Here is a 27019-nt window from a genome sequence, read left to right as displayed (position 1 = left end):
AGTGTATTAATTACTGGTTTATGACTCTGCCTCCTATTATCCTGACTGTACAGCAGCAACCATAAAAACCCTGGCCTTTTCCAGTACAAAGGGGCAGTATGTGTTATGTGTTATGTGTGATTCATGAAAGTTTCATTAATATTTAAGCTCATGTGGTTTAGAGGAGCAGAAGGGAATGAGCTGTTTGTTCTTGCTTTACGCCCAGAGGACTTAGTTCAAATTTCAGGACAGCACAAGTCTCACAGAGTGATAGCACAGAAAATCTGCTTTGTGCATATCCTTTCATTCAGACTGCGAGCCACAAACCAAAATAAAGCCACAAAAAAATATGTCAATTCAGACATCTCTCTTCAAAATTCAGTGTACTGGTACAGAAATCTTATAGTGGATAAATCAAAGAAGATAACCTTACTTTGAACCACTACCATTTGATACAGAAAAACCATCTACCATATTTTTTGTATTTAATGTTTCCCCCCCCCTCTTTTTTAATGATGTTCAAAGGACAAAGTGATAAAAAAACAGCATTTGCTATGATATCTCTTGTGACGTGTCCTTTGAGACTGTGTATCTCATACCCAAAGTTTAGAAATATAATCTATCTGAATGAACTGGCTGCAACCTGAAACTGGAAATAAGGAATCATGTAGTCTTTTATTTCAGAGACTTGTCTGGGGCAAAGTGCATGACTAGCGCTCAAACAAAAAACAAAAGGAACAGAAAGATTAAACACTGGAAGATTAAAAAACAACCCAAAGCTTGCATAGCAGCATGAAGATCTACATACAAATTCATAAACAGAAAATGTAAGTTTTTCCTGAACATGTTACTAACACACATGTAGATTTTTAACTTTAAACAAATCAGTGCATTAGGATTGTCCAGGTTTAGACCTGCTCTGCAGCTCTGGCTGGAGAAGTGGATCCTGGTGTGCACCCGGCCTCACTTCCGAGGAGGGAAATCCATCAGCACCAATAGGAAGGTTGTGCTCTAAGTGAGTGCAGAGCATGCAAGAGAGATTCACATCCCCAAGATCAGAGGAGACCACAGCTGTAAGTTTTCAGTCAAGAGAGAAGGGATCAAATACCTTTGCCACTTGCCTACCTTGCATGATGCTTTCTTCCTAAAGAACTCGTCTTTATTATAGAAGATATCACATTATACAGAGCATATTAACAGAGTAATCAAAAGATTTGAATTGGCAAGCATTTAAGTTTGGCCTTACGATTAAGCAACAGACTTAGTGAAGGGAGATTTGAAGTTTCAGAATATAGAACAGTTATATGGTCACTCTGATCGTAAAGTCAGTTGTAGTGGATACCTTTTATGCCAGTCATGGATTATTTTTAACATTACCTCACTAAAGCACCAATGAGAGCATCAACCTGTTAATATGCAGTAAGGTAAGATTCATCTGTCTTGTAGTCAAGAAAATTCAGGCCAGTACTATAAAACAGTAGATTGCACAAGAAACTGGGCGGGGACGGCACCAACCTCCTAAGATGAGGATGAGGCCTTGGGTGATATGGTTTAGTGTGAGGTGTCCCTGCCCATGGCAGGGGGGTTGGAACTAGATGATCTTAAGGTCCATTCCAACCCTAACTATTCTATGATTATATGATTCTATGATAAATCATGGGAAAAAGAAAAAATCAGCTCCATCTTTCCTGCAATTTGGCTGGAGAAGTGAGTGAAATACTGATGCTGATTTTAGGAAGACTTAAGATTTCATTGCAAGTTTTCAGAACTGCTAAAGATTCATTGAATTTATGGTTGGAAATGACATTTTGTGTATCACAGGCAGTTAAACTTTAACTCATTGCCGCTGGACTACACCCAGTAATTTCTATTTGGCTAAAGCTTTTTGTGTTGGGCTAGAACAGTCCTGTTCTACCCCCCTGGTAGTTTCTCCTAGCTGTTCTTCTCTAATCTGAATTTATAAAAACTCAGCTTCCAGACACTACTCTTCTCTACACTTGGAAAAAGATGCTTATTTGCACTTTGCATTTTCTCCTTAGGAACATCCTACATATACAAAACAAATAATCTCAGAAGTTTTCTTTTTTTTTCCTGTGAGTTAGAAGAGCTGAACTGTAAAATAACCCCCAATTGTAGGACTGTATTGTGCATCTTCTCTGTTCAATTCCTATTTAATATGCTATATCTGAAAGTCCAGGAATGACTTCACTCTTGCTGTAGTAATCCTGCAATTATTTTGGATGCCCAGTGAAAATGGTTAATGGTTGTGTTGGTTTTGGCTGGGAATTTTCTCCATTGTAGCTAGTGTGGGGCTGTGTTTTGGATTTGTGCTGAAAACAGTGTTGATAATACAGGAATGTTTTAGTCACTGCTGAACAGTCCTTACACACAGTCAGGGCCTTTTCTACCCCTCACCCCACCCCACAGCAAGCAGTCTGGGGGTGCACAAGGAGTTGGAAGGGGACACAGCTGACCCCAACTGACCCAAGGGATATTCCATACGTCATGGTCCATATGGTGTCCTGTTGAACATATAGAGCTGGGGGAAGAAGAAGAAAGGGAGGACATTTGGAGTGATGGTGTTTGTCTTCCCAAGTAACCGTTACGCATGATGGAGCCCTGCTTTCTTGATGATGGCTGAACACCTGCCTGACCATGGGAAGCTGTGAATGAATTCCTTGTTTTGCTTGGCTTGTGTGCAGGGATTTTGCTTTACCTACTGAACTCTCTTCACCTCAACCAACAAGTTTTCTCACTTTTACCATTCTGATTCTCTTCCCTATCCAACTGCAAGGGGTGAGCGAGAGGCTGTGCGGAGCTTAGTTGTCAGCTAGGCTTAAACCACAACAACCCTTTCGGTCTTCAATTAGCATTTATCCTCTAAACATTTCTAGAATCAGATACCCCTGATTCACCAAAGCGCAAACTTTTGTCTTTGCAAATTTTCGTAAATCTGAAAAATACTTGTGATAAACATCAAATACACAAGCTTGAATAGTTCTCTTCTTTGATTTCTACACCTCTGTAAAAACCAAACTGAGGTAGGACCTAACCTTCTTAGAAACACAATGCTTAAAATGTTACCTCTGATCATAGTTATCCTGAAACCACCTAAGTAATGATCAGTCAAATGGAAAACCATCCACCTTCATGAAATATGTGTAAATATTATTACATGAATACACATGATGCAACAAAAGAAGGCATTCGAAATGTAATCATTTTGCAATTAGTTTACTCCTGGTGAGACACAGAGATAAAATTTGATATTAAAATGACAACTAAGAAGAAAAATGTTTTTCAACATATGTCAAGAAAGCTTCTATAATTCGTATTTGTTCTGCTGCTTAAGGAAATAAGTTTTCTTTAATACCTGTCCTCATGCTGGGCTTTTCACTCTCCTAAGTTTCGAAACTTGACTCCTGTTTTGAAGTATTTTTTTTCTTTGCTTATAGAAATTATTCCTCAAAAGAATTCTTCCATCAAATCTAAATGGTAACACATACTGCACTTTTCAAAAGTCATATGTACAGACAAAAAACATGAGAAAGAGGCAGTCTTAACAGGAAACAAACCTGAAATGAGCTGCGTGTTCAAAGGCTGGAGGAATAATCAAATTACCAAAGATCTCTTTCGTACTGAGTGATTGACAAAGCATAATCCGGCTACAGACAGATTGTCTGTTCAGCTATATGTCTGCATACCTGTTATGTTTTGCTAAACAATAACAGCTACCTTCCACTTACATGAAACAGAAAACCTACCAAACAAAGCAGTAAATGCTTTATATACTAAAAAAAGCCTATTGTGTGATATAGAAAAAAATAAAATTTCTTATTATTATTTTATTTTTTAAACTTTCAATTCAGGTTGCAAATACTTAAAAGATTCGGATCACAAGACAACCACAGGAGTAAATCTGAAATTAAAACCTTAGCAATTCAAAATGGATGAATCAAAATAATAGCCCACCTCTTCCCAAATCAGAAGAAATCGACTGATATGAAATGAAAGTAGCTTCATTTACAGGTAAAACATGGCTTAGGTCAAAAAAAGATAGCTTATATACAAGTTCAAAATAATAGCTGGATGTTTTCATTAAACATTTACCTTACTCTTTAACATTTCTAAAGAATCTGGTGGCAATGTTCTGCTCCAAATAGAATCAGCTTTCATTATTATTGCGATTATTACTATGACTACTATTATTGTTTTCTTTTCTAGATCCCTCAGTGATATCCTTCAGACAGTTACTCATTTCTTCAGTGTATAGGTTGCTGCTGCTCTTTTTCTACAAAGCATCTCTAAAAATATACTGGAGGTCTGGTGAAATAACAGACAGCAACTTCAACCCTTACTGAAGATATACCACAATCAAGAGTTTACATGAACTCGGGACCTGATCCTGTAAATGCATTTGGTAAAGAGAAGAGTTTGCTACTTCAAGCACTCCCCGATTTCAACGTCATGATTTAAGGTCTTTGCTTTGTCAACTCAACTTTGGGCCCCGTTCTTTATTTTGCATTGCTCAAAAATAAGTGCATAACTATTTCAAATCCCTTACAGCCAATGGAGGTAACATTAGCGTGAAAGAGAAATTGGTATGAGAAACTTGTTGCAAACTTTCATTATTCTGTTTTGAAGAGAAATCAGGCGTGCCAACGGGTAACAGGATTTGTGACGAGGAAACTGAAAGGACCAGGTTTGACACTTTCCACCTCTAACTTATATCAGGTTCTGCAACCTTATCAGCAGGACAGCTGTGGCTGTTTTAAGAAGACTCAAGGAACTTTTTTCCCTGAAAATGGGTCATTCAGGAGGAGGACACTGGTGGGTATCTCACAAGACCAATCTTTAAATGTCCGTGAGACTGTAAGCATGTACTGGCGTATCTGCATCCTCCTTTTCCAGGTACTACTCTTGTGTGCTCATAACAGAAACATAACAAAACTGGCAGCAGTTATAGTATCAGTTCTTCTATGGAAACATCCCAGAGGAAGTACATTATAGTACACTGGTAAGTTTAGGTCTCTCTTACCTCTGGCTTATGCAAGTAACTGTAGAATCAAGACTTTCCCCACCAACTTTTACACACCCTACGCCCCCCGCCATCAAAATAGTAAATATGAAAGACAGTAGCAAGGCAATATTTAAAGCAGACGGCTATCATACACATCGCACCTCATCTTATATAGAGCTCCCTTGTCATTAAACAATCAGACATCTATAGCTGCAGATGGCAGAAATGTCCCTCCAAAAAAACCCAGCTTAGTATGAAGGCACCAAACACCTCCCTCAGTCTACATGTAGGGCAAGGAGGAAGTTTTACATGGGAAAATGTAAATGACTTACAAAGCGAACTGTTGATGTTGGAATAAACAGTCGTCCTACAGGACTTTTGCTAGCTCTGGCCAGGGAGCTTTTGGAAAAGAGGTGGAGTTGACACACTTGCATTGCACCAGGTAGAGCCTAAGATGCTGCCTTCATTGGTTAGTGTCCTAGGAAAAGATGAAGTTTCTCCACATCTAGCTTCCTTGCCAATCTCCTCTGAGGAAAAAGTCCTCTCTTAACACCAGATCTAGAGATTAGTTCAATTCTGTGCGGGTGACTGAATACTCTGACAGCAATTCCTAGGACACCCTAGGAAGAATCCCCCAGAAGTGAAAGAGCCCCTCAAAATTTCCTTTGTTCTGTAATTCCCACTTAAAGGCACAACCTGCATTTTACACCATAAGTGACTGAGACAGAGAGGGCTCTTACACCATGAACTGAAGATTATGGCTTAAATTCTCCTAGCAATAAAAATGGAGACCGAGGATGTATTAGAATTATTTCCAAATAAGTTCTTTCCAAAGCTTTCTGTCAACCATTTAAAGGAATATTTTGGGATCATCCATGACCCATATTTCTTTAGCTGTGTCACATGCATGTAACTACTTTCTGTCTTTTTTCCACCTTAGAATGTAAGAGCTAACCCACTGGAGAAGACAAGAAACAGTGCAGCAAACGGCACATCACACCTTTTCCAGTGTAATTACTTTTAAGCCCTATTGCATGTTTAGGATTGTTTTATGTTCTAAGTAGCTGATTGCCATGGTTTAAAAAATAAAGTTGGATTGGGAACAAATTCTGATCCTTGACTGTAAAATAAAATTTATAGGGAACACTATGGGAAGCATAGTGGGCAGTGCACACTTGAGAGAATACCCACCAGACAGTCCTGAAAATTGAAAACTAACTTCTGAATGTCCTTCTGAATGGAGATCTTATTTGGGAGATGGCACAGAAAGGACTTCAGCACATACACTGTTATGGCCTTCTTGTGCTGATCCTGTGTAATCCCCCAGACTATTTATTTCTACAAGCAGCTCCCCCAGTTGGTAGCTGAAAAGGAAGTGATTTGCACACTTGCCTCTGGAAGATGAGGACCACTGCTCATTTCATCTTTTGATCATCCATAGTTTTGTTAATTTAAAAGTCCCCATAGTTGAAGTCTTTTTAAGAGTAATGAGCACTAAAAAAGGAGTTGATTCAACCCACATCTTCAAATCTCTGACCTAGCCCAAACAATAAAACTGTAGCCTCCAGAGCAGCTGAATTTCCAGTTCACCCCATTGTAGCAGTCTAAATAGGAAGGCTTAAGTGAATGTAGAATTTGCAGGTTAGGCAGTCCTGGAAAACAGGTGGACTTCTGGTTGTTGTTTGGGACTTCAAGGGAAACCTAGTCCAGGAAGACTGTGCTAATTTTCAAAGAGCACTTTAAAAGGAATTACTGCCATCTCTACATGGAAGTCATCAGGTCAGTCTCCAAGCCAGAGCATGTCAGAGAAGCTTCAATGACTTCAGCGGAGCTATGTACAAGGTGATATGAGTCTTGCATTGGAGAGTTACACATAGAATCATAGAATGGTGAGGGTTGGAAAGGACCTTTAGATCATCTAGTTCCAACCCCCCTGCCATGGGCAGGGCCACCTCATATGCTAAATCATATAACCCAAGCCCTCGTCCAATCTGGTCTTGAACACTGCCAGGGATGGAACACAGAGTAACTTCTTGATTTCTTCAGAAGGGGGCTAAAAAACTATATTGCTTTCTCACACTTTCATGACATGACTCAAATTCGGTGTTTTGTGGCACTCACTTTGTGGAACTAATGTACTTACTTCAAGTTACGTTTCTAATGACTTGCTAATGACTGGACTTCCAACCCCCTCCCCCTAGTACAGAATGTTCTAGACTTGCTTCACAACATTAATACAAACCCGTTTGCCAAATAAGATATTGGCAGCACTTAAATGATTGTATTAATTTCAAAATTGTATTATTTTTTACAATGAACTACTTTCTGGATATCAGACATCAGCTGGAGAAATGTAAAGAGACATAAACCAGTTTATTTCAAGCCACAGATGTTTAGCTTTTGCATTCCTTATATTTCATGGACAACATGACAGGCTTTCTAGGTGCAGAGCTAAGATCAGACATGCTCTACAAGCCTTTGTAGTACAGAAGTTAGATTTTTTCAGATGAAAGAGGTCTTGCTGCTTTTAGAAATACAGTTAACTATGTAAAAATGAATTCTATACAGTGAATTGTTCCTCACAATGTAACTTGCCATGATTTATTTCTTTCCAAATAATTCAAAAAGGTTCAAGCCTTCCTAGTCTGTGGAGCTGCAAAATGTGGTGGTCTTGATCCTAACCATCATCAAGTCTTCTCAGCTTCCTACCAGGGTAACTAGAATTTTCACATAGAACTGACTAGAAATTAAACAAACAAAAAAAGGCATGAAAGTTGTGTGAAAGGTACTTACAACAAGTGCAATTTTGTTTTGCTTTCTGAAAGACTTGAGAAAAATACATGCATCTTTTTAAGAATAAGATACATCATCTGTGACCCACTTTAAAATTATTAGATTCCCATTTACATGAAGAAGAGTTCGGCTATAGCAAGGAGACCTAGTTTTCCCCTGAGAGGTTTTCACTCCATAGTCCACAAATAATAATATAACAAAGAATGACTGCATTTCTAAATGAACATAAAATGATAAATTCTTAGAGTAAGTCAAGTAAAGAAAAAACAAAATCTAAACTCTGGATTTTTCCATAAATATTGTAAAAGCTTTGGATTTATATGAAAAGTATATGCCAATTATTTTAAAACTGATGCATCATGTCTCTCACCCACTTCCTTTTTCTATTTATAGTAAATTTCATAACTTTAAAAGAAAAAAACGGGGGGGGGTTATCACTTGGTGCTTTCAGAATTCCAAAGCAATATATGCAAGTACTACTTTCCTTTATTAATAAAGTAAAATTAACTTGATCTGCACATCCTCAGGGCATTACGATTTTTATTTTTCATTACCACAAACCAATCCAACTGCTTCTCAGTTTTTAAGACCTACCTTTAGATTTTAATTTGAAAATCCAAGCACTCCTTCTATTTTAAAATCCATTCATTTCACTGTTTAGCCACATTGTACAGTTGGCACGAAGCATCGCTGTTAAATATTGCAACTTAAAGAATTTCCATTTACTGTCACATTCATTATCCACTGTGCAGAATTCAAAGACGAGTGCAGGAACTTAAGAAAAATATGTTTCCTAAGAAAAGGAAGCACAGTTTTCAGGAGAGTTTGTTATCTCTGCAATAGCAAATACTGAGAAACCCTGGGGAAAAAAAAAAAAAATCTTTTTTTTCATTTTAGTCTTGATAAGGAACAGCACTAGCACAGTTTTCAAACAAGTAGCGATTTTTTTTGGATTGTGACTTCTATGGTGACAACCTGAAAGAAGTAAACCCATGCTCCTGCATACTGCAGTTGACTTTCCATCATCATCTCTGGAGTTGATGACTCCTTTTTTACTATCTGGTTTCTAACATGGAGAAGGAAGAGGGAAAAGAGAAAGACTGACAATCTGTGCCTCAACAAGAGAGCTATTACGCACAGTGCCATAGGAATTGTTTCTGCCTTTCATATTCAAGGTACACTAGCACACTTTCCAAGTAATGAATTACCTCTTGTCCGCAGGCAAAGTGAAGAACTGGCATGAATCTCTGGTGTGCATGTAGGACACTGAAGCCTGTTTAAGAATTTAGGTTTGCAATTTACAGAACATCTCTGGTGATTTCAAGGCGATATTAAGACACGCAGATCATTGTAAAGAGAGTAAAAAGACAACACAGGTACAAGAGGAGAGAGGTTCCCCATGGCACTATGATTTCTTTAATACAGCTTGAACAAGCACCAGAAGATGATATAAAGAGCCCATATTTGTACCACTGTAGTGCCGGCCATCTCACCCAGTGCAGTCAGTATCCTGTCAAGCAGGATGGAGAGTCCTTAAGGTACAGGTAGCTTTTACTTTCTATTACTTTTTGTGATAATTCCTGTTGATACTTCATTATAGTAATACTTGTGGAAATTAAAAATGCATCTTCTCATAAGATATTCAGGCCCATAAATCGTTCTGAGATTTGTTTCTAGCTCTTCCACTGCTTGTATGCATGACCTCTGCTCTTCTGGGTGCATCCCCTTCCGTGGCTCTGTAGAATGACTCACCTGATTTCTCACCAACACAGCCTGATTTCATCGTCTGCCTCCTTCTGGTCACAAAAAGACATTGCCCACATGATAAAATGTGCTGTAAATATTTCAGTGACCACTGGTAGCCTCTACCAATGCACCAACTTTCATGAGCTGCAAGAGCATGGCCAACTTCAGAGAAGCTGCTCACACCATCCTTCACTCCACTGTATCTGGCAGTGAATAATTCATGTCAAGTTTTAATTTAATTTGACGAAGAACAAGATGAAAATGAAGGTTGGTTGTAAATAAAGATCTATTTGAAAAGATAATTGCTATTTTGAGATGGAGCCTCTTCTCTGACACTAGTACTGCCAGTTGTAACAGTGCTAGCACTTACAATGGGTACAGGATTAGAAGCCAGTGCAGAAACAAAGCTGTCTCTCTCAAATCAGTAAATATCAATCAGTTTTCATGACTAGCTATTTAGGCAGTTGGGACTGCATCAGAGTCAAGGCGATCAAATCAGACAACTGAAGTCATGTTCCAGCTCTACAAGTTTGCAGATTTTCCTATTAATCTGAGACTGCTGCTATGCAAATTTGAATTTTTTTTTTATATGACATCATTTATATGTCTAACTAACTGTACCTACACTTAAGTAGCCCTTTTGAAATGTTTTACTGTTAAATATTTCAGACTAGAATAAACCCTCAGCCTTATCCATAACTTAAATTTCCTACCATCTGAATTTGCAGTCAAATAACAAGGGTATATTACAAAGAGAACAAAATCACTTCCACTGCCCATTAAGGAAACTAGAATTAATTCTACTGATCTGCACTCAAGCATCTTTAATTAAAAGATCATAAGCATATAAGTGGCTTTGATTTCTTCTTCTAATGTCCTCCTCAATTATTTACTGTACTCACCTCACATCTGTGCACATTTTTCTATTAGATGAACATAAAATATAAATGTTGATGCACTTTTGAGTGTTTTCAACTGCAGTACAAATGTTATTGACCTTGTACTCAACTTAGGCAAATACACATACAGTCAGCCAAAGTGAGGCTACATAATGCTAAGACAGATTGAATATGCAGAATATATCTACAAAGTCATTTGAGCTTTGGAAATACTCTTTACCTACCTGATACCTGAATAACCACATGAAAGCTTCTGAATTAGCTTTTATAATGGCTTGGTTCTGCTACTAATGGTTCCGTGTGATAGAACATAGCCTGGGAGGTTTTCCCTCCATGTGCAAATATAAATGACGCTTACAGTACTTTACGTCCTTAGTGGGTGTGAATACTTCCCTCTGTATTGGACAGCTTGAGAAAGAGCCCGCCGGTCTGTCCTAAAAGTTAATGGGAAGGAAGCTTCTAATTGTATTTTCTATCTTATATAATTTACAGAAGATAAACAGTAGCTAAACAGAAGATAAACAGTAGCTAAAACTTTCCTGTATATGTCTATTTCGACTATCCCCCCCCATCAGGGGACTGGAGCAACTCCCGTGTGAAGATAGGCTGAGAAAGTTGGGGCTGTTCAGGCTGGAGAAGACAAGGCTGCTTGGAGACCTCATAGCAGCCTTCCAGTATCTGAGGGGGGCTATAGGGATGCTGGGGAGGGACTCTTCATTAGGGACTGTAGTGACAGGACAAGGGGTAACAGGTTCAAACTTAAACAGGGGAAGTTTAGATTGGATATAAGGAAGAAATTCTTGACTGTAAGGATGGTGAGGCACTGGAATGGGTTGGCCAGAGAGGTTGTGAATTCTGAATCCCTGGCGGTGTTCAAGGCCAGGTAGGACAGAGCCTTGGGTAACATGGTTTAGTGTGAGGCGTCTCTCCCCATGGCAGGGGTGTTGGAACTAGATGATCTTAAGGTCCTTTCCAACCCTAACTATTGTATGATTCTGTGATTCTATGATTTACATTATTTATTGAAGTAATGATAGCCACACAGCATTTGCAATATATGCTATGCAATATAATGCCTCTATGTACTTTTTGTATTTCCTTTCATGATCATTTCTCCAATTTCATGCTATGCAAGAACACATTTATCCATGCTACAGAATGGCCCATTTCTATCCCTAAAGTAAAATATATATATAAATATATATATATGTTTAAACTGGTAATCATATTCACATATCTGAAATGTTATTCTAGGACTGCAGTATGTCTGATCTATCACAAAAGATCTCTAAAAACCCTTACTAAGTAAAGCCAGAGGTCTCCAGTGTACAAAGTTAATGGAGCAAAGCCAGCTCACCACAATATTTATTATAAACAACCGTCATCTGAAGACGGTAAATCGATATCTATGTGCAAACAAAAGTGTGCTGTGGAAAATATTAAAGAAAAGTGAGCCCCCTTTCATTACAAAAGGCTGGGAGTTCTTCTCCATCCCTTTTCTTTTTAGTGTGGATAATTTTATTTTAAAAAAGCATGTGTGCATGCATCTGTACAGAAGCTGAAAAACAAACCATGAAGAGTCCTGGACTGTAAATTACAGGAGACTTGTTTCTAAATGAAGGGAGTAGTTATATAACTTAATTTCTCTTCTCGGAGGAGTGGGATGAGGTTGATAGAGAAGAGGAAGGAAGGATTTGCTTGTGCTCTGAAAACCAGGAAAAAAATCCTAGAAAATAGGGCTGGCTGCAGTTTCCTTAGTTTCAGCAAGACCTGAAGCTTTAGCAAGACCTAAGGACCCCCTGCAGTGCTCTTTTACTGAATTAAAATACCCAACATTCCACTCATTTTATATCTCAGAATCAAAGAAAAAGGAGTAAAACTTACCGAATTCAAATACATAACCATCCCTTCCAATACAGGAGTCTCATGATAAACACATTAATCCACCAAAGGTGTAAACAGAAAGTCATTGGTCAAGAATCTCAGTGGTGAGCATTATACTACCCTAAATTGTTCATGGCACAGAAAGCCCTCACATATGATAACTCCCTTCAGATGTCCCAGCTACACCTTGGGCATCCAAGAAATGAAGACAAAAGCATCACATTGGGAACATCCTGCTCCACTCCTGGCACAGTAGTTCCAGAATGAGAGAGAGAAACAGGAGAGCTAGTTCTCCTGCAACATGGACTGTCATTTCCACATTCACAAATAGTCTTTGTGGTAAATACGCCATTAAGATGACCAAACAGATTGTAAGATGTGTTATTATTTCAGTTAGACTAGCCACAGGGAGAAAACCTGCACTTTAGATTGCACTGAATAAAGAATTCCTTTAAAAATAAATGGATAAATAAAAGCAGAGATTATGGAGCATTCATTGCAAAGACCCTATATTGTCTGAATTCATGAATTTTGCTCAGACGAAGACTTTTCTCTCCCTCAGGCAATAATAAAAATTAAACTTTGATATTTCAAAGGGTGACTAGTGGATTATATGCAGTTTTTTTCCAGTGGAATGGCAGATGAGGCTGCATTATGTATTTTTTTAAAGTGTTTTAAAAATTAGGTGAAATTGCATTAATTGGAACTGGATTCACTGGAACATACTGATTAAATAGGACACTGACTATTATTCTGGTTTCTAGATTGGCGTCTAACCACTGAAAGTCACCATATATAATCTGAAAAGTACTGCTGGCCAGCATCTTGAAACCAAAGTAAAGAACTTTTCTGCCTTTCAGTTATAATAGCAAGAGGTCTAGAAGTGACTCTAGGGTCACAATGCTTTCCCCAGAAAAGCTGAAAATCTTCCAGAAGTTCAGAAGGATAAAGACAAGATATAAGCAGACTAGAAACCCACCTTTAAACTTTACATAGAAATTAAATATATATATATATGCACACACATACATATATTTTTTATTTCAAACCCCTTTTTCTAAACCAAATCCCTCCTGAAAGCTGATGTTTATTTACCACCTCCCCCAGACGCTGATCTAAGCTGAGCAAAACCACTTTCCCCTGATGCCCTTTGTGCATATTCATCGACCTTAAAAATACTCCTCCTTGCAGAACCTGCAAGAAGCACATCTAGAAGAAAAACACATCTAAGAAAGAATAAAAGAGAAGAGGAAATATGCTGGACAGGAGGAGGCTCTGTAGCGAGGATAGCCTTGTCTTCTGCTTGAGAAACTCCAAAAGACTACAGCAGCAGGAGATACTGTGCTCTTTCCTTCAAATATCTTGACTAAAACTACAGCTTGCTGAGAAACTGTGAAGAACAATGTGCATGCTTGCAAGAGTCTCTGTAATAATCCCTACCATGATTTTCTCAGGATAAGTCTGCAATCATGTAAAAACAACCATTATAAAAATCAGAGCTGAAGTGAGACGTCCCATTACCACCCATGATGTAGGCTGCTCCATGCCACCGTGCAGCGTGATGCACATTATATACATGTAGTTGGCCTATCATCCACATGCTGCTGCTGACCTGAAAAACGCCCAATGCTAACATCTTACCACACCAGTGGAAATACATTTATTTGGTTCATTTCCACATTATGCAAGCTCATAAAATGGTTTAAATAAAGAGTTCAGGACAGTGCGGTGATTTAAAGAAGGTGATTAACTGATTCTGATAACACTGAAGATGAGAGTGGGAGAAAAATAGATTAAAAAAAAAAACCAAAACATTTTGCTTGTAATCACTTACATGTATTTCAGGAGCTACGTTTCACATACAGACATCAGTATAACTATTTTCTGCTAACTATTCACATTCATATGTTTCGATACTACATTTTTCACTGTTCAAAACTTCCTTGTGAGTTAAACTGAGTTAGAAGGTACAAAATACATGTGAGCCCTGTCTATGAGTGATTAATCAAATATTTTATTTATCAAATGCATTTCTGCTCTTATTAAGTCTCAGTTATTGACACTTTCCCTTTTAATTTTTTCTTTTTTTTTTCTTTTTTGGCTGCAAACTATTATTTCTAAGGGATGAGCTTTCAGTGCCAACTCATAAAGACCAAGAAAGAAACTAACTTCTGACACAGGTAAAGGAAGTAAGCCTCTCCTGTATTTCTCCTTGCCTGCAGCTAGACAAACACTGTAGTTTACAGCCAGTGTAGTTTACAATAGCCCTAACAAAAACTGGTGGTTTCTCCAGGCCCTGCTGTGTTTTGTAACTCTACACACAAAGATGACCCAAAATGCAGGAAAGCCTCAGGTCCCTGTGTGGCTGCCACCACTCAGCCCTGCTCCCTGCACTGAAGTAGGTTGCTGTGGGTCGGCACTCCGCTGAGGAGGGAATTGGGATTAGCCCTTTCCCTACCAAAAGGCAAAGAGCAGCATTTTGTTAAAAGGGAGTGATTTCACTGCCTAACATCACTGGGGCAGTGTAAAGCAGCAACACACCCAAAATTAAACACTGAATTTGATTTTTTATTTAAAAAAGAAGAAAACCCCAAATATTTCACATCTCTCTCACAAGAGATTTTCTCATCTTGCCCAAAACCCCCTATATTCTATCATTTCGTTAACAAAGCCAAGGAGCTCACGCTGTGGCATCTCATCGGAGGGCACTAGAGTTAACAATACGACTGTGAGCTCCAGTGGCCATGGCAACAGCAGCTAATTCTTCTTCCCAATCAGGGTGGCAATTCTCTCCCATGGCTTGAATCAGTTACAAAACAAAATACTCTCAAAGACCTTTCAGAGCCAATAGCCTTGCAGCTAATCTGCTAATAGGAAATAATCTGCAGCTAATACACACATTCCAGGGCAGCAGTGTGTTTTCTTAATACTTTGTTACATGGGCCTCTTTCCAAAGAAAGCATTGCAAAGAATAGAAAACAGACATTCATTAAAAATAGTATAATACTACCTGACCACTATTAATGCCTGAAACGTGCTGCAACTTGCAGCTCTTAAATAGTGATTTGGAGTGACAGCACTAGATAGACTGAACACATGCAATTAGATCAAAAAAAGTTACATATAGTATTAGTTAGCAGCTAGTTCATGTGAAAAATCAGACTTGAAATGATTTCCACATTACTCTCTTTTCATGTGGCCATAATTAAGGCATCTGTTAACAAAAGCACTGAGTTAACAAGTATGTGTATCAGTAATACACAGTCTAGATGGATATGAGAAAACAGATATTAATAAATACACATTTACAACATACTTATTCAAGTGCATGATAGGAGTTTAGACATACATTCCCCTTCCTGGCTTAAACACATGAGTAAACAGCAAACAGGCAGTGGGCAAAAAACAAATACTGAAAAATGGGCAATGAATCACCAATTTTGCATCAGTCATATCGGGAGTACTTTACAGCATGACTTAGGCTGAAATTACTAAGGGTATGATGACACTTCTGAAAGCCTCAGTGTATTAGCTCCGGCCTTTTGTGGTACAGGTCGTAGGCACAAAGGCAGGGTGAGCTCCAGCCCGCTTGGGACATGCAAGTTGCCACCTTGTATATGTAATTAAAACATACACAGTACTACTGTGGAATTAAGGAGAGAATTACACCTCCATCCCTAGGAAGTGTAAATGCTGCTGATGGAGCTGGTTGTTACTGGAGAGAATTCTCCCAGCTTCACAACCATCTTTGCTCACTACATCAAACTACCACCAACATAGTCCAAGTGAAACTAAAAACCTCTCAATGCTCAGGTGTATTTACACTTTTCTTTCTTTTCCCCTCCAGTGGTAAAGCTAAGGAGATCTGGTCACTTCAGGCCACCTCACAGACATCAAACAAAATTAAGACTGCCTGCAGAATCTGATGAAGACTGAGAAAGACAAAAGTGACTAATACATTGTTCAGTGGAGTACAACTGAATGCCTTCAACTAACAGCTATGACTGTAGAGGTATCTCCTGTTTGGGCTATTGAACTGTTTCATTTCTAGCCCCTTCTGTTAGCTTCTGAAACTTCCATTAATCAGGGTGACATTTCAGTTTTCCTCTTGTTCCTAAGATGATTGTTCTTCACTGTAGACTGTATGCTGTATCTGTAACAAATAAAAATTCTGTGCCTAATTTAATATAAAAGCGGCTTTCTTTTAAATCAAGAGAACAAGAAATACATCTCTCCATTATGACCTTATTTTTGCTTTACTGAAAACTGCTTGAGTACTGAAATGTGAAAAGGAAAGCAGCTTTAGTCTAAAAGGAAAGCAACTTTAGTCTAACAGGCAAACAATTTTAGCAGCAACAACTTCAAATGTTTCACTTAGAACTGTTGTGGAACTACCCAAATTAAAGCCCTTTAAACATGGCAGTTCTCCCATTACAGAAATATGAGAGATACAGTTTAAGTAACATTTGGAGCATCACTAATGGGGAAAGGTCTTCTCCACATCTGTGGTCACCTGCTTCACGGGGAATTGCTTTTGTCTCTAACTATCTCAAGATTTGGTGTCATGCAATCCATTTCTAACGTGTGTGTCATTCCCCAGGTAAATCAGATGATTTATGAGAAACAGTGAAAGTTGGTCAGTTATAGATATGTGTGTAATGATTGACAGAGAGCTCTTTTTGCACTTCTGGTATTTATAATAGCTGCTTCCTGTGCAAGTTCTCTTTGAAGTCAACCCAGGAGCTCCTGCTGCACACCCTAGGGCAGAAAGCTCATAGGACAGGATCTCTACACAAGACAGCTTGTTTCCCTGAAACACCCAGGAATATTTTCTCTGCACATGTGTAAAATCTGGCTGAAACAGGCTGAAATGCTGACAAGTTGCTGGGTAAGAGCAGGCGGAGCAGAAATGATTATATTTACAAACACCCTTCTCCATAAATGCAAGAACAGGACTGCATAAAGCCATGCTACAGTGTATACAAGCCCAGTGTAGAGTGATAAATCAGATTTTGCTTGGCCTTGCTCAGAATAAGTGGTTTTGCTGCTGGTCTGCAGTTTATATGTCAGCATTTTGTGTTTGGTGACAGCTGTTTTACACAAACTGACAAAATGCACAATTTATCTTTTTTTGTTTGCTTATCTTATCCTGGTACTGAGGTTCAGTCCCATCCTCTTTTAAAACAGCCTGACTCATTCTGAGCACACTCTGCAGGGAGAATGGGATTTCAATAGTGGTCAGCACTAACCTACTTCTGATCTCTAGCCATTGGCACAGTTAAGCAAATGCTCCTTGATTTTGATAGAGAAAAAGAAACAGGTCATTGCTGACGGCTCTTGAAATGCCACCAGAATCTCCGAACAGGACAAATGGGCTGCAGGCTCACTGCTGTTTATTCCTGACAAACACAGAGCATGCAATATCTGTTTATCTTGATGTATATTTGAACAAGTTGCGTGAAAGGAAATTGTGCAAATAGGCACAAAGGAGAAAATAACACCTTTTTATCCCATTCTGACTTTCCCCCCAGTTTTGGTTTGGTCCAGTAATGTGCTTGCTCCGTATTTCAGCTCCTCCATCCTTCCTGTCTCAGTGAGAAAGAAAAAAAACCTGCCTGAGTCACTGTGCCTTGCAAGTCTTTACTTGGTGGGAGTCCTGAATATCGGCCCTTTCTTAAGAAGAAAGGAGAGAGACAGAATGAGAGATAGAAAATAGAAGCCGAAACCTTTAAAGTGAAATGATTTTCATCACTGAAGAGTGCTTTTATTTCTCTTTAAATCAGTTTTTATAATTTGCGTTGTCATGACAACACGATGCAACACTTCACTGCCATGACAATCTGACAACTTTCAAAAACAGTAAGTGCTGTTTTTACTCTGTTTTTCAATCGCTCCCAAGGAAACAAGCTGTTATTTACTTCTGTGACGAAACTCATACGATACCATAATGGATTGAATGTCAAGAAAAATTAAAGCATAGAATAGGGGAAACAGGGATGGAAAATGTGCTTTTGTGTACATAATTACTCCATAAAAAGTACACAGTTTTTCCACTCTCTTATTCCGATTCACCACAACTCTACTCACTTCTACCTATGAATTCATTGACTTTGACTCCTCAACCTGACCAGAACAGGTCCTTGATTATTCACAAGATTATAGTTGACTCAAAAATGGCCTGTTTTCTTAGCAGCAGTCTTACTAGGTGGTTTTTTGCTTGGATGTGTACATTTGGGCACTACACAAAATCCTGAAAGAAATGAAATCTCTGTGTTAATTCCAGTGGAGGAATGTATTTATAAATCCAATCAACTTTTGTGAGACTTGGGTCTAAATTCTATAGGGACAATAAATCCACTACCTAAGTCTCTTCTAGACATAGCCAGGAACTGTTTCCAGACACTGGAGCTTGGTTATATATATTATTCAGCTGTGGGGAAAAATCTCTGAGATGATACCTATTCTTTATGTTAAAAATAATTCTCAGGAGCTAGCATGGACCAAGGACCACTCTCAGAAAAGCAATATGGATACAGCTACCTTGGTTTGGAAGCTGAGGCAAGTCAATGCTACTAACAGACAACAGCTGGCCTCAACAGCATGGAATGATCCTTACGACCATTTTTCATACTGGGACAGACATAGTCATGGTTTTCCTAGCAGCCTTTTTTTGGGGAATATGAAAAAGTTCATAGCACTTTACACAAAAATACATTATATTAAAAGCTCACTTACAAAGGAGTTGGTGCGTTGGAGGCTCTGTTAAAGCACAGCAATGAATTTACATAGCACTCACTGCAAGATCCAACTTAACTGTGAAAACCTGCTATCACAGCCCAGGTCAACAGCACAACTCAGTCTCAGTGGGGTCTCCCCACACCTGCCTGCTGCTGAGTCCCTCCACCCTCTGCAGAAGCACCTGAGTCTGGACACAGCCAGAGGGGCAGGGAGGAATCAGGAGATTTTCAGCCTGATACAACATGGTGATGTGTTTCGAATATCAATGATTGCTTTCTTAAACAAAAGACAGTGCTGGAGCAAAGGAGCAGTAGTCCTTTTAGGACACTACAGTTGAGAAATTGCTGTATGTGTACAAACACACCTCTGTGACAAAATGTTAAAGACATAAAATTGTATGAGCATGTATAACTGACATACATATATACCTCAATATTTTTGGCAGCAGAAGTATATCTGTTCTGCAGCATCAATGTCTAATAACAGAAATTGATTCATTCTATAGGCGAAAAAAAAAGCACATTCAGAAGATCGATTGATATTTTACCTCTTCTGAAAGATTTAATACACTTTTGCTACCTTATTTAGTAGTTTAGTGGCTATTATTCACCCATGTTAGGCTCAAATAAAGATAAGTTAAATCAGAGGTTTCAGTGCCTCATCCTGTTTTCTATGAGAGTTCAAGACCTAGTTTTCAACCTGTCTAGAAGACAGGAGTTCTCTAGGACAAACAAAGCACAGAACACTTAAAAATTAGTCCCATCCTGGAAGATGTCATCCAGCTCCTGCTTTTCTATAAAGGAATCTTTCCACTGATTTGAATATAACCTAAACCAGAGAATAAGTGAATTATACATAAGATCTTCATTAACAAAAAGCAAATCAAAACAACCAAACAAAACAAGACCCCGCCTCCAAAATCCCACACAGTTCTCATTCCACATATTTGTATGTCTCTATTTATCATGATGTCTTGTTGACAGGAACAGATATAGCCTTTGTTTCCATTGGTACCTCATTAGCAAAACAAGGTTGCCAAAACCCAAAATGGTTCGAGATGTTGTTTCACAAAAGTTGCCTATAAACTGACTTCTGTTTATGTTTATCAGTCAAAATGTGCTCACACATTTTGTCTTACAGGCCTGTGGTCACGATTATCTTTCTTTTGTTCTCCAAAGAGGTGACAATCAAAATCACGACACTTTCTCCTCTATACTCCCCAAAACCCATCATATAGTATGTTACAAGTTGCTCCAAATCACAAGCCGAGGTATTGCCAGGAGAGGAAGAGGAGATAGAATTCATTGCAGAGCAGGAAGAGAAGCAGGGACTTAGGAAAATCATCAGGTTTCTGCATGGCATAACAGTGACTCAACTCAGAAACCTATATGCTGGGAACTTGTATTTTGACCCTGACATGCAGAAAGTGGAGACACTCATAGGCACCATCCAGACAGTAATTTGAACCAGTTAGTCAAAGTATGGGTGATAAATCATCATTTAACATGGCCTAGGGAATCAGGACAAGGAGAGGGCAGGACAATTTGTGTGATGACAGTTTATTAGTTGCAGGTATATTGGTATGACCTGGGTATATTTTCAGACATCTTAATATCAATATGCAGTTTTCAGTAATGTGTGTTTCCAACCTCAGACTGCTTCAATGGTCCATACTGACTTCTCTTCCTTATTAAATGTCTTTAACCACTCAGATGAAGAAAAGAGAGATACTTTTTTTTTTAACTCAACTCTCAAGAAATGATCCAGAATAGAGAAACTTGAGTGGTGATGTACAATGAATTGGGACACTCATGTGATTTTAACCTCAGCTGTGTGATGGATCTGTTTCCTGTTGACGGCATAACAGGGAGTTGCACAATGCACCAGAGAAATCTGTGGGCAGTGTGACGATGATGTAGAAAAAGCAACAGTGGAACATGGATTAAGTACAGGAAATTTTGTACTGTCTGAAAAGGCATGCTCCAGAATAATGTGGGCAAGTGATTCATTGGTGAGGAGGGAAGAGGTAGTATCAGCTACCTCTCCCGCTCTTGTCCTTTCAGAGCCTGTGGGTTTGGAAAATAAGTTACCCATCCTTCTGTCTTCAGACTCATTCTTATTTAGTTCATTTTGAGAAAAATATTTACTTTAAAATGAAGTAAACACATATCTCAGGGAAATGTCATAAAATAATCTTTAAGTTAACAAACTTTATCTTTACTCAGATGAATTGTATGAATATGCTTAGATGACATTTAAATGTGCAAACATACTTGTCCTTTGTACATTTTTGAAGCAAAACATGGACAAAAATTCAGCACATTTTGGGAGGAACCATGTTAAGCATCCAGCATAATTTAGCTACTACTATAATCTAAGTATTAAGGGTTTAAAAAAGAATATATTCATTTTGTCGCCTATCAAATTTGTTTTGTTTGCAGTAATAGGTCCGCAATTTTAGGTGTCTTTCTGAAGTATCTATGCCATGACATCAATATGATTCATGCTTCACGAAAGAACAGGAATGGCAAGAATGGCAACAGCACAAAACAAGCACCAGTTTCCCCGTAGTTCTAATAACAAAACAGACCTGATAAAAATAATCTTTTTTTCTTATAACACTGGTGTTGTATCTAATACTTCTGAATGGGCCCTTAATATCACAGTGACACAATACTTGTAAACTTAAAATGATGCTGGTGGCTACTTTCATAGCTGTAATAAGAACACTATGTAAAAATATCCATAGTTAAAACCTGTACTCTGAAAGTTGAAATATTTTGTGTGTGTAGAACACTGCTAAATATCAGCATAAATAAATCAGTGAGAGATACGCCATATTAAAGTCTCCTAATAAATTTTAGTAAGTGCATATGTACAACTCACCCAATGTTTCTCTCCATTTGGTATTAAAATTATGATGACACTTTTGTAAGGGGTTTACCATGATGTACTTAGAGAAGCTTTTCCTTTGGTTCTATGCTGTAGTTTTTGAGACTCCCTTTGCATAAATGTAGTTTGAGAAGGAAGCTTAGAAAGGAGGTACAGTATTAGCACTAACATACCAGTAGGGTATCTGTTTTCCTTGGTTTTAGAGCAAAAAGTTTGAAGCAGCTAGAACCTGTAGCATACCAAACATACCTGACAGCATTTACTGAGACTGACAGTTTTCTAAGGCAGTATTGCATAGACTGTAAACACTTGGGAGTGCAGATGCTTTTCTCTAACATGCAACTCATAGCAAAAAAAGGAACATGTGCTTAAAGGGAACTATGGTAATATAAATAAATAAATATTAACCATCATCATCATTAATCTTCCAGCAGTTTCCCACATAATTTGTTGAAGAGGTAAAGACAGACTGCTGCTTGACCTGTTTAAGGATTTCCTTCTTTTTAAACTGAAAGTCACTTAAAGAAATTATTGTATAGACCTACTATGTCAAATATAATGAAGTTCAGTGGTAAATATTAGCATGTTTTTTTATTGTCGGAATTTGTAGCAGAAGCAAGTATGCATAACATAGACACACACACACACAAAGTTTGGCTGAAATCGCTTGAACAATTTCCTTCTGCTACCCCAAAACGTGAGTGCCAAGCTTTATCATTACTGTGATTTAAGAGCAATCACCACCTCCCATCAAAAACTTTGAATAACTGTGTTTTCAGTTATTTCCATGTCCATGAAGCAATGTACTAAAGCCCTCCACCCTTGGAGAACATTTCTAACTAGCCAGGATGGACAAAACTCCCAGGTACTGCATCCTGAATGCAGTAATCACCGTTTTGACAGACTAGAAGGTCTCATGCAGTATAACACTTCTTTGCTGCAGGAATAAAAAGACTTATCACTACATATTCAAAGTCACTCTTACTGGAGCAGTCTTTCACTGGTCATTGATAATAGCCTGGATGAAGATTTTGGTATGTAATGGAGCTTAGCTCCCACCAATGCCCCAAAAAGCTGCCTGCCCTGTACCTGAGAACAGAACATAACCCAAAATCTAGCACCTTACCTGGATGCCCCTGAGCTGTTTTGAATACCTGGCCTTGATCCCAGCCTGTCTAACTCTACTCTGACTTTCAGAGAAAGAAACTATACCATGAAAAGATATTCATGCACGCAAACCCTGCTTGCCGTCTGTACAACTACCTCCTCTTGTGCTTGTCTCAACAGCAGCCATTTGCTGTTCCCTTTGCAAATTTGCACCTCATTTAAGGCTGACCTAGAACTAAGCAAAATTGAACACAGATTGGAAGCAAAATTTTATCTGAAAAAAAAGTGTGTGTGTAGGGAGCTTTTTCAGCCATTTGTTTTCAACCACCCATTTTTTCATCCATCTGCAATTCTAGTACTTCAGTGCTATTCATATACTGACATTCCTGCAGGAAAGGCAAGGAATGGCCAAGCTGCCTACCTGTCTGCTTTCCTACAAATTACAGCATTGCATTTATAGCTTGTCAGCCCTGTTTTCCTGAGGTACAATCATGTGGCACAACCATTTGTACAGCAGATATATGTCCCTACTCCCTAAGGCAGTGTTCATATTTAGTATGTGTGTGTTTGCATGTGTGCCTCAGAAGGGGTCATTACCACTCCCCACCATCCCCCAAATTAACTAATGTCATTACCTGGCGAAATGTCCCATCAGTTTAAAACCAATGCTCCAAGCCTCATGTCACCCCCAAAGATTACTTCAGTAAAGCATTTATCACCATGTGAGCTTGAAAGTTAGGTCTCCCATGAGGGAACATTCCTTGATATTAGCCAAACCGTCAGACTAACAAATGCTTTCTATAGTTTTAACATATGGATTGCATTTGAACTGACAGCGAGTTTTCCTCTGGACTGATACCCTGCCGCCTCCGTACATGGTTATGCTTCTGGGGCTCTTTTAAGCACCGCTGCCCTGAAATAAACTCCTACTATTCCTACAGGATTTCACACCAGCCAATTTAAATATTTTAATAATGAGTAAAAAGTTTAAAATGAAGATAAAATATTGTGTCAAGCCACAGACAGTGCTGACAGTTCAAAAAGAAAATGCTTTCTTTGCAGCATCCATCAGCACATCTGTGACCTTGACTGTGTTAGATCTCTGGATTGCTCAGGATTCCCTGTCTTCTGCTCCTACCCCTCCAAACCAAACCATCCAGCAGATGGACAGACCAAAGAGACAGGTCAGTGGCAACACCTGCTGCTGAAGGTCTTGCTGGAGGTGGAAGACCAGTGGGCTTGCCCATAGAGGTAATATGGTGGTGGTGGCCACCATGATCCCTGCTGGTGGCTTTCTGTGGAGACCCAAGGGAAGCCCAGAGCGCATCGCCCCCACAGGGCCATCACCAGGAGTGACACCGTGGCTCTTAAAAGATGGTGTCCTCCTTGGAGCACCTCCTTCAAAGGGAACCAGAGACACCTCAGCACACAGGGGTATCCTTTACACCCTCCCTGTGCTTACATGAGGATTACAGAAATAAACTATCAGGTGGAAGAAAGCAGGAGGAGATGGCAAGGTCTTTACTACATGTATCAGCCCAGGGATATCCACCCCGTGCAGGCTGTGGCTCCAGACTGGCAAGGAGCACCCAATCCCTGCTCTGCTTGTGAGCTGTAACCAGGACAGCTGCAAACAGCTTCAGAAAGTTACTCCTGCCCTCCACACATCCTCTGCCTGAACTGCCCATAACTGTGCAAGGCTTCCCCTGGGTTTGGGGACACAGCGCTGGCAACCACTGAATATACCTACGAGGTACGTAGGTGATTGGCATTCATATGGATAGGCATGTCTGAGAGCCCTGATGGCTCCCCTTCCTTTTTAGAAAGCATGTGGCACAGTGGGCTGATGTTACATCTCCAAACATTCTCCTGGCCTTTTGAGCTTGTTTTGGTAAAGAAAAACAGCAGAAAAACATAGTCTCCCAACATCCACCACGTCCTGGCAGAAGGAAATGCTTCAGATTTCACGGTGATTTGGGTTTCTGAGTGCCAGTCACTGTTTCTGTTTTTATTTATTTAATTGTTATCTGAGAATGAGAAATTCAGCAACATATTGTGTAGCTGATTTGGCTGATAGTGCCTTTTTTATAAGCTAATTTCCTGCTTTAGGATAGCATGGTAACAAACTGAGGTGGGTTTACTCCATTAAGACAAGGCATTGCATTAAACCAAAGCAAGAAAAAAATGATTGCTGAAAAGGGAAAAAAAAAAGACTGCTGAAAAGGGAAAAAAAAATGAAACTAACAGCAAGCTGATGAACAGATTAGTTCTATTTAGTTTAATTTTCCTGTGCTCCCCTGTTTTGAATAGTTTATTACTAACTAAATTCAGCTGATCACAGAAATTAGAAGAAGGCTTGAAAAAGCAGGAGTTAACTAAAATGAGCTGATACAATTATTTTCTTCTACTTATTTTAATTTTTTGGGTTGGATTCAGTTGTGAGGGGCTTCAGCCAAGAAGAATGAGAATAAAATACAAAATTGCATCTAATGGGAAATCTAACAAAAAGGTTGTAATGCGAAAGGCAAATTAAGAAAGAAAAAACCTCATTCCCTCTCTCAGTGATGTAGCCTGCTTCAGTGAATATTGCCATGCCTTATAGCTCAATTCTGTAAACATTTTCTGTCCTGATAGAGAAGGGTGCACTTTGCATTCCTTTCTCAATATGGTAAAGCTGTAACTTATACCTCTGACTTATCGCAGCACGTTTTCCCCTTATTTGGTAGCACAGAGCATCTGGAAAGGAAAACGGACATACTCTACAGGACCAACTGTGAGCAACTACCACTATGGACCTGCCCACAAAAGCTGGCACAACACCTAGTTTGAGCAGGATATAAAGCAAAGCTGCTGACATGCCTATGACTGCAGAGTATCTGAAACTCTTCAAGTATACAGAGAAAAAGGTGCAAGAGTGGGTGGAGATTCTTGCACACAGCATTCAGCAGAGAGCTTAGGGTTTAGCTGCCTGCTGTGCTGCTGACTTCCTTATGAGCCTGTGCCCAATATTCCAGGTCTCTAAGCAGGCCATGACATACCTAAATAAATGGTCAATTTACATGGTAGCTATTTTATGATGGAAGGCAGAGAAATGCTCCCTTCATTGGAACATGGGAAGTCACAACATTGCAATGCACCGTTACCTTCAGTGCTTCCCAGGGTGTGTGGAGATGGCGATGCAGTGAAGAAAGGAAGGGCAATGCTATTTCTTCCAGTACACAGGATAGAGTTGTAGGGCAGCTCTAAAGCTGCACTGAGTAATGGACTTAGCTGATAAAAATAAGGGGAGTAAAGCAGATTTCAGGAACCTCAGTACCAAATGACCTCCTGAAAGTGTTTGGAGGTAGCTAAACACCATGGGTCCCAGGACTGGTGAACTTAAAGCTCAGAAACTGATCAGAAATACTCTGTTCTGAACAAGTGCAGGAACCTCTCAGGTTTGGCTACTCTGAGCAGCTCTTTACCAGTCCTCCCATCTGAAACTGCATGAGCTATCTGCATTGCCCATGTGCTGCAGCAGCATCAGCCTTCCTCTAACACACCTTAAAAGCTCTCGTTCTTCTCAAATTGGGTTTCGATTTCTAAGATAAAGCATAAGAAGTAATAATTTAGTGGGAAGAGCAACCATTTAGTGGGGAAAACTCTAACACACAAAGGAAAAGGACAAAGTGTCTTCTTTCTTCCCAAAAAATTTCAGCCACAGCTCCCAGAGAGATTCTTGATTGCTGCCCTAGAGCCCAAGGCTTTTCCACGTGGGACATGCAAACCATGGGGACTGGTAACCAACTATGTCCAAGTGCAGAGTGCTTTCTCCTGCATATGCAAACAGCTGGGAGCCAGGGCTGCTGCTGCAGCTGATGATGGCTTGCTGGTATTATCAGCTCATTTGGAAACTCCTGGTGAGAGTGGTGCCAGGAATGAAATATCTCCCAGGGTCCAGCTCACACCCTAGCAGGGAGAT

At 39.2% G+C, this 27019-nt stretch overlaps 1 protein-coding gene across 7 annotated transcripts in view; it reads right to left on the bottom strand.

Moving 5' to 3' along the window:
- TRPS1 (transcriptional repressor GATA binding 1) overlaps positions 1-27019 on the bottom strand; it is a 216732-nt gene that overhangs the window by 51686 nt on the left and 138027 nt on the right. The gene's annotated exons all lie outside the window — the stretch shown is intronic.

The sequence above is a fragment of the Pezoporus occidentalis genome, unplaced genomic scaffold, assembly GCF_034315485.1.
Source record: "Pezoporus occidentalis ecotype Australia unplaced genomic scaffold, CSIRO_AGI_Poc_V1 ctg3, whole genome shotgun sequence".
Taxonomy (NCBI): Eukaryota; Metazoa; Chordata; class Aves; order Psittaciformes; family Psittacidae; genus Pezoporus; species Pezoporus occidentalis.
Note: the sequence above shows the minus strand (reverse complement) of the source record. Positions and strands in the feature narration are given on the sequence as shown.